We start from the raw sequence: 16,475 nt of genomic DNA on the forward strand, positions 1-16,475 counted from the left end.
AGAGTTATGGTTATTAAGACCTCAAACCAAGGCAACAGTGTATTAATGCGAGAATTAAAGCAAATAGGGTCCTAGGATTTATCTAGAGAAGCGTCAGCAATAGGTCATCAAAAGTAATACTGCAACTTTATCTAGCATTAGTAAGGCCACATTTAGACTACGCCGTACAATTTTGGAGTCTTTACTGTACAATGGATATAAACTCGTTAGAAAATGTACAGAGAAGAATGACAAAAACGATACATGAGGTTAAGAATGTGTCATGTGAAGGCAGACTAAAAAGACTAAGTCTGCACTCACTAGAGAGGCGTAAAGTAAGGGGAGACTTAATTGAGGTGTTTTAATGTATGAAGGGAATAAATAAGGGAGATATTAGCAAGGTACTTAAAATGAGCATGCAGCCAACGGCCATACCACGTTGAGTACACCGCTTCCCGTCCGATCAGCGAAGTTAAGCAACGTTGGGTCTGGTTAGTACTTGGATGAGTGACCGCCTGGGAACACCAGATACTGTTGGCATCCCTACGTGTCAAGTGGGGTTGGTGGAGGATTAGTACCCCTCCCTGTAAAACAATTATCTCTAAGCCCTTGGCCACCCCGTTTGGGATACGTGGCATCTGGCAATGAATGAATGAGGATAGAACTAGAAGTAATGATTTCAAACTAGAAAAATCCGTTTCGGTAAGGAAATAGGTAGAAATTGGTTTGGTAATAGAGTAGTAGACGAATGAAATAGGCTACCTAGTAATGTAGTTGCTGCCTTTTCCGGTGAGAGTTTCAAGCCTAGGCTAGAAAACATATGACAAATAAGGTGTGGGTATAGAAAAAAAAATCTAATAACCAATATTAATTCATTCATTTTCCTTTTCAGGTTACACTATGATAGTCTCTTTCTCTCCTTTCACTCTTTCCTATAAAATGTCCACGCCTGTTTTTCAGTACTGTGTGATGTTCTTTCTGACTTTTTCCTGCCGGCTTCGGCTGGAGGCTTTGGAGGGCGGGGAAGAGCCTTCTTTGCTATCTTCAACTCATTCTAGTAGCTCAGTTACTCTTCTAGGAGCTGCCTATCATGGGCCAACCGGCCTACTGCAGTTATCCTCTCTTCTTATGTTCTGAAGTTCTAATGAGAAGGCGTGTCATCAACTTCTCGGACAAGCAAGGTCGCCATTGATTGGATCCAGCACCTGAGGCCCCTCATAGCGTTGCTTGGTGGTTTTCTTGTTGCCATCTGATTGGGTCCGGCATCTTTGGCCCTTATAGAGTCGTTGGGTGGTTTTAGGTGGGGAGCTGGGTGCGAGGGTCACATAGGCTGTTGTGTCGTGTGCAAAGTGTGGAGGTTGTGTGGTGATCACGTGTGGAGATTGTGTGGTGCACAATAAGTGCGTTACATAGTGACGTAAATACTCGTAAATCCAGACAGTCACAAACATCACATGGCGTCTCGGTATCCTTCTTGTACTCAAGGTCCTAATTAACTGCATTTACGCATTCAGTAGTACGGTTAGACAGCTCTGACTCACACCTCTCACCCGTGCCTCACCCCTCGCAACTTTCCATCATCCCTCACACCCCTGCCTCACATCTCACACACCTGCCTCACCCTTCACATTTCTGCGTCATCCCTCACCCGCTGTCTGACCCTGCACACCCTGCCTAACCCCTCACACCCCTGCCTCACATCTCACACACCTGCCTCACCCTTCACATGCCTGCCTCACCCCACACCCCTTGTCTGACCTTCCACATCCCTGCCTAACCCCTCACCCCCTGTCTGACCTTTCACACCCCTGCCTAACCCCTCACACCCCTGCCTCACCCCTAATCTCTTGCTTCAGATCTTACACACCTGCTTCACTCTTTACACCCCTGCCACATCCCTCGCTCCCTACCTCACCCTTCACACCCCTACCTTACCCCTAACCTTCTGCCTTACACCTCACACACCTACCTTACCCTTCACACCCCTGTCACATCCCTTGCTCCCTACCTCACCCTTCACACCCCTACCTCACCCCTAACCTACTGCCTCACACCTCACACACCTGCCTCACCCCTCACACCCCTGCCACGCCCTTCACCCCCTGTCTCACCCTCGGAAGAAAGAATGGGCATTTACGTTACATTTCGAAAACATAAAAATAATAAACAAAATCCCTTAATATATACAGCAAATTACCACTGTATGAGTAGAGATCATTTCTTACTACAGACAATTTTTTTTCCAAAACTTATGAATACAGTTAAGTAACTATATATAAATGAGTGGTGGACTGAGCCAAGACCACCTATATCGAAGTGTTATAGGAGGCCTTGACCGAGCTGACACAGGTTTGAGTCCCGCTCCCAGACAGTGATTTTCAGCGACTGCCTCTCACATCACATCACACCACATCCCCTGGCCTCACCTCACATCACATCAAATCCCCTGGCCCCATCACTTCTGCCTCCAGCTCTTCAACACTGTCTTTCTGTTCTGCTCTCATTTCCTCTGAGTCTTGTCATTCGCTGATTCTAGGTGCCAATCTGCTTGCCATTGGAGGCTTCCTAGCACCTCATTCTTAGCGATTTATTTTTCTTATCACTCTTTACATCAAGTCATCTATAGTGTTCTAACATCGTCGTAGTCTGCTTCAGTAACGTTCAAGAGAGTACCGAGGTGTAATTTGCGGAATAAATCGCCAAGAAAGGTGTGCTACTAATTCCATAAATCTCCTAGATCTAATTATGCAACAAGGACCAGCTAGAGTAATAAAAAGTAGGACGTCTTCGGCTGAAAGGATGAAGTACTGTAACAGGTTTTGCATTATAAGTCTGTTCTTCATGCAAGTGTTGGGAATAAGAATGCGGCGGTCACTGAGGCGCGATATTTCACTTTGTTTTTCGTTGGTTCAGTGTGATTGAATTGTTATGGATGAATATTGAACTGTTGCATGTCGGTGATAGGGAGAGGACGCTTCTCACCAGTGAATGCTGACAGACACGGAGAATACAAATAAATAAACACTAATAAAACCCTAAAGAGTGACACCGCGCCTCTAACTTTTCCGTGGTTCCTCCCTGCCAGGTCCTGTGTACTGTAGAGCCAGTGGTAAGAGGTAAGTTACTGGGGAGGGGGGTTAGGAGGACGATAAGACAGATACAAGGCACAGGCAGTAAATAAGAAGACTGGTAGTACACAGGGATGTGGTATTAGTTTGGTTATTAGATTGTTGCAGGATGGCATTAACTTGTGAACTTTCACCTAAAATATTTAGCGCGATCAGGAGGGCTCGAACTCTGTCAAGAGCGTCCCCCAGACGGGAAATTAGTACCAAACAACCGAGCCTCTGAGTTGCCAGCCATTTCTTATCAACGACACCCCAACCCCCACCGGCCATCACAAGCCCCACCACTGACCCTCTCCCTCCCCAGTCTTCTACCATCCCGGCAACAGTGTCACTTGGCTCGACCAGCACCTTTGATCTATGCGGGTAGCCTGTGGCGCAGTGGTAAGCGCAGTCGGTTCACAGCCGAAAGACCCAGGGTTCGATTCCCGGGCAGGACGAGACGGATGGGCGGTCTCCTTATTCCCGTAGCCCCTGTTAACCTAGCAGCCAATAGGAACCTGGTGTAAGTGAGCCCTTGTGAACCTCCATCCAGGGGGTGGTGGATCTGACTGCTCTGTCTGAGCAATAGCCGCTCTCTCAGTGTGCCAAATCACACATTCATACCCGTTTCAGGGCAATTGGGGAGTGAGCTGGCAGACCTTGCCCCCGCTCAGGTCATCAGCAAATCCATTGCTTTTTCATACATAAATTTTTTGGATTGTTACACTTATTATTTCAGTTAATTATCGAAAATAAATCACGAGAATTAGGTTATCATTCTGAGCTGAAATATATTCTAGAGGCGTAATATATAACACTGCCTCTCTACTGTCTGCAAAGCATCTCACCAGATATTTTGTATTCTTTCATTAACACATTCAATCCCTTTAACATCAGAGGTCGTTCATAACTCGAGTGAAACCGTCTGGAGGTGGCAGGAAAAGACTACTGTACATGTATACCACCGTACTGAAGAAGTTAAATTTACATGTCTCTTATAATACAGGTCTCTGGTTTCTCAAGACCACTATCTATCTGTTTATAGCCAGACGCCGTAATCCCGTGAAGGGGTGGCCGTCTGTCTTTGAGTTAGTTGCTTGACGGGCAGGGGCACTAACCCACTGCCAACCCACTCGTTTACACTGAGGAACACGTATGAGTTGGTTATATGGTTCACCCAGCGTCGTAAATGGTTTCCTGGCTTACAGGAAACCATTAGGCTTGTCATTCAATGTAAAGCCACTTGAAAAGAAAAGGAGAGTAATATGCAGTGACAGAAATGATGGGAGAAATAGGAAGAGAGGAAGGCAGACACAGAAAAAGAATGATAAAGGTGGAAGAAGAAGTAGGCAGCACTACATCAAGTGAGTGGATTTGGTCACCACCACCTTCCACCATCACAACACCACAAACAATGAAAAAAATAATAAGGTTAATGTCGTTGCATACCAACTGATCCGCTTTGTATATCCAGAGCTTCTCATTGCAACATTTACTGCATTTGTCTTCGTGGAGAGGCCTGTATGTCATAATATCTTTTTGTCTGACAGCAGGCGAAGCAAGCGAGCGAGTTCAAGCAGCTTGGTGGTTGGTGGTACCCTGTATATACCAGGGCTCACACCTTCAGTCTCAGGCTCTCTTTTACTTGGATCACGGCCCATGTTGGTGACACCCGGCACGACCAGGCAGACTGTCTGTCCCGAAGCCGCCTGCAAACTCCCCCTCCTTGCCATTCGCCTCTCTGTGTCCAAGGCGACTGTCTGGAAAATCCATCGAGAGGGCCAGTGAGGACTTTGACTTGCGACCAAGCAAAGTCATTACCCAACATTATGACAACTACCGTGGGGTGAAACATACCTATGGCAACCACCTGACCCTCACCCGCCGCTATGATGTGTCGTTGCCCTCATTAACCTGGGATATCGCTCCTTGAGGCCAAGTTACTCAACGACTGGCAACCTACAAACGCTGCAAATTCTGTAACATTCCCACAGCTGATTCATTATCCCATCACATTATTAACTGCCCCAGCATTGCCGCTTTTAGACCTACTAGCTTACTGTTTTCTGCTTCATGTGCCTACATCATTACAAATATTGTCGTACTGGGAAACATTCCCACTCTCTATCTAAAATTCTTTCCTTGCGCGTGGATGATGATGATGATGTGTGTGTGTGTGTGTGTGTGTGTGTGTGTGTGTGTGTGTGTGTGTGTGTGTGTGTGTGTGTGTGTGTGTGTGTGTGTGCGCGCGCGCGCGCGCCCGCGTATATATATATATATATGTGTGTGTGTGTGTGTGTGTGTGTGTGTGTACTGTGTATACCGGTATCCATACTGTATATATATATGTATATTTGGTATATGTACGTATCTATATGTACATGTATAAGCATATGCATGTGTACATATATGTACTGTACATGTATAAGCATATGTATGTGTGTATATATATGCTGTATATGTGTATGTATGTATATATAGGTACATGTATAAGCATATGTATGTGTATATACAGTTTATGCCGTATATATATATATAAATATATATATATATATGGTGGAATGAGGAGGTAAAGAGAGCGGTGGAGGAAAAGAGCAAGAAGTGGCTAAAGTGGTTACAGGATAGGGGTTCAGTTGAAATAAGAATTGAGTATGTTGAGAGCAAGAAGCACGTAAAGAGACTAGTGAAGAGGAAAAAGGAGGAGGTAAATGAGGATCTAGGAAGAAAAATGAATGCAAACTACTCTGAAAACAGAAAGTTATTCTGGAAAGAGGTGCGGAAATGTAGAAGTGAAAGCGGTAAGAAATGGGATGGTGTGAAGGATCCAGGTGGTAGATTATTAACCCATGGAGATGAAGTAAGGACCAGATGGGAAGAATATTTTGAGAGCCTGATGAATGGGGATAGAGAGAGCAGAGCAGCTGTAAACATGATTGGTTTTGGGGATGTGCAGAGAAGGAATGCAGTGCCAGGAGACGTGACACTCGCACAGGTGAAGAGTGCTGTGAAGCGGCTGAAAAATGGGAAAGCAGCTGGGGTTGATGAGGTGTATGCAGAGATGCTTAAATGTAGTGGAGAGAATGGAATGAAGTGCTTGTTAGAGATATGTAAGAAGGCATGGATGAGTGAAACTGTGCCTGCAGAGTGGAAAAAGGCTGTGATTGTACCCCTGTACAAAAAAAAGGTGCAAGAATTATCGTGGCCTAAGTTTACTGAGTGTGGTAGGGAAGGTATATGGAAGAATTATTATAAAGAAAGTAAGAGAGATATCAGAGGTCCTAGTGAGTGATGAACAGGGTGGCTTTAGGAGTGGCAGAGGATGTGTGGACCAAATATTTCCAGTGAGACAGATAGTAGAGAAGGCTTGTGAGAAGGACCATAAGGTGTTTATGGCATTCTTGAATCTGGAAAAAGCATATGACAAGTGGTCAGAGAAGGATTGTGTAAAGTTTTGCACATGTACGGTGTAGAGGGTAAGCTGTTAGGTGCCGTCAAGAGTTTTTATGATGGTAGTGAACAATGTGTCAGGGTTAATGGGCATCTAAGTGAATGGTTCACAATCAGTGTGGGCGTGCGACAAGGATGTGTGATGTCCCCATGGTTGTTCAATGTATATATGGATGGGGTGTTGAGAGAAGTGAAAACACGAGTAATGGAGAGAGGGATGGCATTGGTAATGAATGGTGATGGATGGAATATCTCAAATTTGTTGTATGCTGATGATGCAGTACTGCTTGCAAGTACCGGACAAGAACTTGGTAGGCTAGTGCAGAGTTTTGCAGACGTCTGTAAGCGTCGTTCCTTGAAAGTAAATGTAGAAAAGAGTAAAGTGATGATTATAGAGAGAGAAGGTGACTCCCAGTGCAATGTAACAGTGAATGGAGAGAGACTGGAATTGGTGAGAGAGTTCAAATACCTGGGTACAGTGATAGAAAAGAGAGGAAAATGTGCAAAAGAAGTTGAAAGTAGAGTGACACAAGGAAGAAAAGTAGCTGGTGCAATGAAGGCCTTGATAAGAAACAGGCTTGAGTGTTGCAGCTGCACGAGGCTTACATGAAGGAGTGTTAGTGCCTACTTTGACATATGGATGTGAGACTGTGGTGTGCCATGAAAATGAAAAGTCAAGAGTAAGAGCAGTGGAGATGGGACTGCTGAGGAATGTATGTGGAGTACAGAGGGTGGATAGGATACGAAATAATGTGATTCGTGAAAGATGCGGAGTGAGTAAGTCGGTGGACACCAGAATTGAAGAGAATGTACTGAGATGGTATGGTCATGTGGAGAGAATGGATAACAATAGAGTGGTGAAGAAGGTATATCTGAGAGAATTCGAAGAAGGGAGGAGGCGAGGTAGGCCAAGGAGAAGGTGGAGAGATATGGTGGATGAATGTGCGAGGAAGAGAGGTTTGGAAGTCGGTGAGGCTAGGGAACTGACATGAGATAGAGCTGGCTGGATGAATTTTGTAAGGAGATGTGCATGATCAGGGATTTTTGACACCCCTTTTTAACGTGGCAGCGTCTGGATTGGCTCTGTCGGATACGATAAGTGAAGCTACAGAACGTGGTGAATGTTTTTGGCGTATCCAATAGAGCCAGGATTCCGGGGGCTTGAGTGATGAGTGAATGGAAGCGTGGCCCATTGGATTGGGCAATTTTGGGCTGTCTGGACATTGCTACTACTCACCTTGCCCTTGGATGGGAAAGGAGGTCCGGATGATGATGATGATATATAAATATATTTATATATATATATATATATATATATATATATATATATACACATATATACATGTGTGTGTGTGTGTGTGTGTGTGTGTAATTCACCGGGTCGGTCAGGATCACTTGATGGTCGTGATCGTCAGCTTTTACCCTCCTGGAAGGGAGCTGAGAGCTCATATAGTCCGATCTAAGGGCAAGGCTGTGACCTTCACACACTCACACACCCGTCCCCTTGCTCAAGGGGGACAGTAACCACCCACTTCGTCAGTGAAACTTTTCGCAACCTGAGCAAGGCGCTAACTCCCGTCCACAAGTTGGCAAGCGAGAACATTACCACTGCACCAGCGAGCGGTGTGTGTGTGTGTGTGTGTGTGTGTGTATACATATATATGTATATGTATATATATATATATATATATATATATATATATATATATATATATATATATATATAATATATATATATTTATATCTATCTATAGCCAGACGCCTCGATCCCGTTTGGGGTGGCCACAAACAAATCGCCTCCAAGTCGCCCTGTCCCCCGCCATTTCACTCCCCTGCTCCCAACTCACACCCCCCTCTCTCATATACCTTTCCCCCCCATCCCTCCATCTCATCCTCGGCCTCCCCCTCCCTCTTTCCCCCTCCACCTCACTCACATACATTCGCTTCGTCAGTCTTTCACCCTCCATCCTCTCCACATGGCCAAACCACCTCAGTGTGTTCCTCATAACGCTTCCTATCACATCCACATCAACACCACAACGCTCCTTCACATCCTCATTCGTCAGCCTGTCTCTCCATGTGACTCCACAGGCTCCTCTTAAATAACTCATTTCCACTGCTCTCACTCTTGACTTGTGTCCTTCCAACAACGTCCAAGCTTCACTTCCGTACGTTAGAGTTGGTATCACAATACTGTCATGTAGTAACTTTTTCACTTCCATGCTCACTTCCCTGTTTCTTATCACTGCTTTCAAAGAACCAGCAACCTTTCTTCCCTGCTGTACCCTTTCAAGCACTTCACCCTCCAAACCTCCATCCTTACTCATCACACTACCCAAGTACTTAAACTTACTCACATTTTCCAATTCCTCACCATCCAACCTCGTTGTACATTCACTGACTTCACCTCTCTCAAAGACCATCACTTTACTCTTCCCTACATTTACCTTTAGATTCCGTTTCTTACACACTCTCTCAAACTTATCCACCAAGCCTTGCAGCTCCTCCTCGTCTTCACTCAACAACACAGTATCATCTGCAAACAACAGTACAGGGAGTTTCCAAACACTATCCTCTCTCACCAGGGCCACTCCAACATCCACTACCCTACCTTGTACCTCTTTTATTACCCCAACCATGTACAGATTGAACAACCATGGAGACATGACACATCCCTGTTTCAACCCAACTTTCAAAGAGAAAAATTCACTTAGTTCACCATCCACACGCACTGCAGCCTTCGCACCATCGTACATACTCTTCACAGCATTCAACAACTTCCCATCTACTCCATATATTCTTAACACTTTCCACAATCCTTGTCTATCCACCCTGTCATATGCTTTCTCCAAATCCATGAAAGCCGCATACAACTTCTTTCCCTTCTCTAGAAACTTTTCCACTAAAGATCTGAGAATGAATATCTGATCTACATAACCTCTTCCCTTCCTAAAGCCTCCCTGTTCTTCTCCAACTAATTTCTCTGTTCTTTCTCTAACTCTGTCAATAAGTATCCTACCATACACTTTTCCTATTATACTAAGAAGACAAATGCCCCTATGATTACCACACACTTCTTTTTCCCCTTTTCCTTTGTACAAGGGAATAATTATACCTGACTTCCAATCCTCCGGGACTCTACCTTCCTCCCAGGCCAATCTGAACATCTTCCACATCCATTCTACTACTATCTCTTCCCCATGCTTCAGCATTTCACCACACACTCCATCAATTCCTGGGGCTTTCCCTGATTTAACTTTCTTCATTGCTTCCACAGCTTCTATCCTACTGATTTCTTCCTGTCTTCTCACCTCCCTCCTTCTCCCAGCCATTCCCCAGCCACTTATACTCGCATTACTTCCATCCTCTACGTTCAACAATTCCTTAAAGTGTTCTCTCCATCTGCTCACTTTTTCTCCCTTCTCCACTAGTAATCTACCATTTTTATCTTTCACTCCCCTGCTAACTTCACTTCCACCCTGTCTTACTCTTTTCACCTCTTTCCAGAACATTTTCTTACAGTCCCTCCACTTTACACTCAAATTCCTTCCAAATTCCTCATCCACTCTCTTCTTACTCTCTCTTACTAATCTTTTCACCTCTCTCTTTCTTTCTACATATAACTCTCTCTTCCGCCTCTCAACCTCTTCCACGCCCCTATTTCTCATCCATTCATTGTATGCTTTCTTCTTTTGTGCCACAGCCTGTTTCACCTCTTCAGTCCACCACGCTGTTCCTTGCACCCCCTTCCGTCTTCTCTTCCTTCCACACACCACATCACATGCTGCACATATTTCTTCTGTAAATATTCTACACACACCTTCCACGTCTCCCATCTGCTCCAATTCATATTTGCCCAATCGTTCCTCCACTTCTCTCTTATACTCTGCCTTTTTCTCATCCTCTTGTAACCTTTCCACTCTCCTTGCAACTACTCCTTCCTCTCGTCTTTCCCTTCTTCTATTCCTTCATCTTACTTGAACTTTAATTCTGGCCACCACCAAGTAGTGGTCAGAAAGTCCACTCCCCCAACCTCTATAAACTCTTGCATCCATTACACATCTTCGCTTCCTTTCATCCACACACATAATCAATCATTGCCTTCCTTTCATTCAGTTCACCACCCACCCTTCTCATCACTCGCCATGTATACCTGTGGATCATTTTATGCCTGAGGAGGGTATTGGCTATCACCAACCCCCTCCCAGCACAAATGTCCACTAACGCACTCCCATTCTCATCTATCTCAGCAGGCACACCCCACTCACCGACTATTCCATCCACCTTCACATTCCCAACTTTACCATTCATATCACCAATCAAAAACACTCTCTCATTCCTTCCAGACTTTTCCATGCACACTTCTACATTTGTTCAGAACTCTTCTCTCACTCTTCTAGCACGATCTTGCGTTGGCACATACACACACACAATCGCCCACATTTGTATTCCAACTTTCAACTTCACCCACACAATCCTTGACCCAACTGATCCATATTGTCTTATGCTCCTCTTCCATCTTTTACTCACAACTATACATACTCCTTCCTTTGCCCTCTCATTCTCACCTACTCCTGCACATATACCCCATCCATACTCCCATTCTCTCACACTTTCTCCTCTCCATTTTGTTTCAGTTATTCCACATACATCCACTTTCGCATCCTCAAGCACCTGGACAATCTCTCTCTCTTTCACCTCATCATTCGCCTCTACCCCTTATATTCACGAGATTTGGCCTCCTGTAATTTTTTCCTTTTTCCAAAAATGAAAATCCAGCTGAAAGGACTAAGATGTGACATCACGGAGGAGATCTAGGAGAAAATCACTGAAGGTCCTGAACAAGCTGATGCTGAGGAGCTTTTAGAACGCGTTCCGATTTTGGAAGAAGCACTGGGATGATGTCTTCAGGCCCAAGGAGACTATATCGAAGGGGACAGTGGTGATTAGGACGACGTAATTTTTTTTTCCTTAGTCAAGTTTTGGGAAATTTGGGGTAGCACTTCGTGCATATATATAAATATAAATATATATATATATATATATATATATATATATATATATATATATATATATATATATATATATATATATATATATATATATATATATATATATATATATATATATACACACGCGGACGCTCACCATCCACTCACTCGATGTAGTGCCGCTCTCAGGTATCTGCCCTTCCCTCTCCTCCATCCTTCTTTCCTTTCATCCTCTTCTGTTTTTCTTTCCTTCATTCTTTCCTCGTCCTTCTGCTTCCGGGTGACTTTACGCTCCCTCTTCTGTCTTTCATTCCTTCATTCTTTCCTATTCCTTCAGCCTGTGGGTAACTCTACACTGAGTGACAAGCCTAATGGTTTCCTGCACACCAGGAAACCATTTACTACGCTGGGTGGTAACCGTATAAACAAATTTTGGCGCCGGGTGGTTCAGTAGGTAATTACGGCGCTGCAATCGGATTGAGCCGGTGAAGGTTTATATCCAAGGGTGGTTGGGGTTTATTGCTCACGTAATGTCACTCAGGTATGAGTGAGGCTGGGCACTCTCATCTTAAATATCACGACCAGCTTGCCTAGCCCCGGGCTCCTACGCTCCTCATGGGGCAATGTAGGATTGGATAATGGATATATATATATATATATATATATATATATATATATATATATATATTTTTTTTACGCCAGGTATCCCCGAAAGGCTAAGGCGTTACCCCTTGGTAGAGGACTTCTGGACTGGAGCGTGTAGCATTTTATGACCGGATGCCCTTCCTGATGTCTACCAATGACCCTTGGGTGGATTCGATCCTCCGACCCTTCGGTCAGAGCGGAGCGCTCTAACCCACTGAGCCACGGCTGCTACTGTATATATATATATATATATATATATATATATATATATATATATATATATATATATATATATATAATACGAATGTGTATGTGTATATGCATATACAAATACATATATGTATACGTGTCTATCTCTCTGTCTATCTATCGATCTATTCATATATCGCACATACCGGTACTTATATTTCTTTATGCATAATATGTGTATATACTGTATATGAAAATATTGTATATATATATATATATATATATATATATATATATATATATATATATATATATATATATATATATATATATATATATATATGGGTTTGGCAGAGAAGAAAAGTTTGAATATAATGGAGATGAGATGTCTGAGGAGTATGTGTGGAGTGACGCGTATGGATCGAGTGAGAAATGAAGTGCGAAGGAGAACTGGAGTTGGTTGGAAGATGGCTGATCGAGTTAAGCAGAGGGCGTTGCAGTGGTTTGGGCATATGGAGAGAATGGATAATGAACGATTGATGAAAACGATAACTAGATCTGATGTGGGAGGTGTAAGGCTGAGAGGAAGACCACGAATAAGATGGATGGACAGTGTGAAGAGAGCGTTCGATGCGAGAGGGATGTCTGTTGAGCAAGGAGGAGTGGCTGTGCGTGATAGAAATAAATGGAGAGAAATTGTGAATGAATAAATGATGACGCAGCCCTGAGGGGATATTCTTCCACATTTTGTCTGATCAGCTGATCAGGTCAGGTGCGGGTAAGAGGATGAGTCCATTATGATGTGGCAGGGGTAAACCAACTCTGCTGTCCGGCACTGTTGCGGATGTCACTGATTGCACTGCGCAGTTGACCCTCGTGCGGTATGCTGCGGTGAGGATCTGTCCCTTTTTCCCTCTGGGGCTAAGATGTGAATGAATGTGTTTGAGTGGATGAGTAAATTGGGAGTATGTCGTCCCGTCTCGGCTACCTCCCATTCCTTGGGGGAAGCAGCCTAGGGATATATATATATATATATATATATATATATATATATATGTGTGTGTGTGTGTGTGTGTGTGTGTGTGTGTGTATCATTTCCTGTAGCACCCCACGGGATGCATAGGGCCTCGATGAACTCTCTCCACCAATATTTGTCTCTTGCCATCTCCTTCAGGTCCCACCAACGCTCCTCTCCTGCTTCTCTTTTCACATATTCATTAACTGGTTCCACTCTCGTAATATCCCTTACTCTTTCATTTGTAACTCTGTCTTGCCACATTACCCCAAGAATCCTTCTCAGTATTTTATTCTCAAATCCTAATACTTTCTAATCTGTTGCAATTGTACTGTACCATGACTCATGCCCATAAAATAAAATTGATCGAACCATGGACTTGTAAATTTCCACTTTACTATGTACCGAAAGCATATTATTATTCCAAACAGATTTCAACATTCCAACAGCTCGCCAAGCCTGTCTAATCCTCTCCTCAATTTCATTGTTTAATGATCCATTAGATGAAACAGTCGTTCCCAGATATTTAAAGTTTTCTACATTCTTCACCTCATTATTCCCAATTACACAATCGATTTGGTTCTCCACGTTCATATTAATAATTTCAGTCTTTCCACAATTTATTACCAATCCCACTTTTTCTCCTTCCTCCACCAGACAATCAAGCACCCTCTGCATCTCGTAAATACTTCCGCAAATCAGTACAATATCATCAGCATAGTCCAAATCCATCAGCTTCTTATTTTCTGTCCAGTTAATTCCTGCACCTGTTTTCCTTACAACCTTTCGCATAACATAATCCATAACCAAAACAAACAGCAATGGCGAAAGAACTCCTCCTTGAATCACTCCTGACCCTAACTTCAAATGGATCACTCAAAGAACCACCCACCATTACCTTACAAAAAGTACCTTCATGCAGGCTTCTAATAATATTTACGAACTTTACTGGCATACCATAGAATCTCATAATTTTCAATATAGCTCCACGTGAAACACTATCAAACGCCTTTTCAAAATCCACAAAACACATACTAAGTGGCATTTTCATCTCATTAGCTTGTTGCATTAGATGCCTTACAATAAAAATCTGATCATTACAACTCAATTTTCACCTTAAGCATTTCAGGAAATATTCCATCCTCTCCTGGGGCCTTAAAATTCTTTAACTCCTTTATAGATTTTGCTACCTCTTCCATGGTTATATCCCCTGTTTTTTGTTTTTTTCTTTTATATTACCAAATATATCTCCGTAGTCTGTCGCTTCCCCAGTGCTTCTTCGGAACCCAATGTATTTGATTCCATATCCACACAGTTGAGTAACCTTACCCTTGCCCTTAGCACCGAAATTACCATTTTGGATGATTTTAACATATATAATGTTGAATGGTTATTGCATTCTGTCAGGATTGATGATGCTGGTCTAGAGCGCGAACTGTTTCCAGAATCATTTAATCTCGCCCAGCTGGTAAAGCAACCAACCAGAATACCTGATAATCCTGACCATAATGCCCATCTCTTGGATTTATTCTTGACAAATAATCCAGATCAATACAGGATAGAGGTACTGTCTCCACTTGGATCCTCTGACCACAATCCCATCAAATCCTCATTAGTTAACCCTCCCACACCTCCCAGTTCTGAACCTGTCAGGGTGACCCGATGGCACTTTGATAGGGCAGACTGGGATGGATTTAGAAATTATCTTGTTGATATTCCATGGCAGTCATTCTTCTCTAGTGATGTCAGTTCTACCCAGTCCCACATTTGCGACTTAATACTAGCTGGTGTGGATTTATTCATACCAAGTCAACAGTTCACTAAAAGATCGAACTCTCCAAAATGATTTGATGGTAACTGTGCCAGAGCATCAGCCCAAAAGTCATTTGCATATAACTCTTACTTAAAATAAAAAACATCTGAATCAGTCTCTCAATTTAAAATTGCTAGAAATCATGCAAAAGCTGTAATAAATCTATCTAAATCAAACTTTCTTCAAAAGCAAGCATCAAAACTACTTAACAACCCTAATGACAATAGAATATTCTGGTCAGCTCTTAATTCTTTCAATAATAACTTTAACAAGTCATCGTCCATTCCCCCACTAAAATTGTCAGACGGCAACATTACAAAGGACCCACGTGCGAAAGCAGATATTATTGCCAGTACTTTTGCCAGAAATTCCACCATAGACGATGCCAGCCAGAACGTCCAAGTACTAGAACTTGACTCTCCCGAAAATGTTCCACTTAAAATACAGACAAGACTCGTAAAATCCATCCTAGACAATTTACCTACCAACAAAGCTCCAGGCCCAGATGGAATTCCGCCAATTGTTTTGAAAAAGTGTTCCCCTGAACTTGCCTCTGTTTTAGCTAAATTATTCAGACTATGCATACGCACTTCTTCATTCCCAAATTCGTGGAAAGAAGCCAATATCCACCCAATTCCGAAGAAAGGAAGTTCCTCTGACCCCTCTGATTACAGACCAATAGCAGTCACATCTTCTCTTGGTAATGTATTTGAAACTTTAATTAATAAGCACATTGTCAAACATCTTGATTCCAACTTAATTAGTGATAGACAATATGGTTCTCGCCTCGAAAGATCCACCATTGACATAGTCTCGTAACTCTTACCATCCATCAATTAATTGACCTACATGGAGAAACTCATGCAATAGCCCTTGATATTTCTAAAGCTTTCGATAGAGTATGGCACCATTCCATACTGTCCAAACTCCCTTGCTATGAACTAACGTCTTTTGTTCCTTTGATCTCCTCATATCTCAGTGACAGGAAAATAAAAGTAGATGTATATTCCAATTTCCACTCAATTAACGCCGGTGTGCTGCAGGGATCAGTTCTGGCCCCAACCCTGTTCATGATTCATATTAATGATCTCTTATCTGACACCCACAATCCCATCCACTCATATGCAGCTGACTCAACACTACATAGTTCATTCACACTCAGACACCCATTTACAAAGTTTAATATCTCTACCTGTCAACTCAGTACAGCCATCTCCATAAATCAAGACATATCTACGATCAGTGAATGGGGACAAAACAATCTTGTCTCATTTAATGCCAGTAAAACT

At 43.0% G+C, this 16,475-nt stretch overlaps 1 non-coding gene across 1 annotated transcript; it reads left to right on the forward strand.

The window, feature by feature from the left end:
• The first annotated feature begins 400 nt into the window (after nt 1–400).
• On the forward strand, nt 401–519 carry LOC145404207 (5S ribosomal RNA). The gene has a single exon (XR_013898139.1). It is a non-coding gene; the product is annotated as a 5S ribosomal RNA (ribosomal RNA).
• Nucleotides 520–16,475: the final 15,956 nt, after the last annotated feature.

This window comes from Coenobita brevimanus, chromosome 62 (assembly GCF_032717465.1).
Source record: "Coenobita brevimanus isolate Jiangsu-jjx chromosome 62, ASM3271746v2, whole genome shotgun sequence".
NCBI lineage: Eukaryota > Metazoa > Arthropoda > Malacostraca > Decapoda > Coenobitidae > Coenobita > Coenobita brevimanus.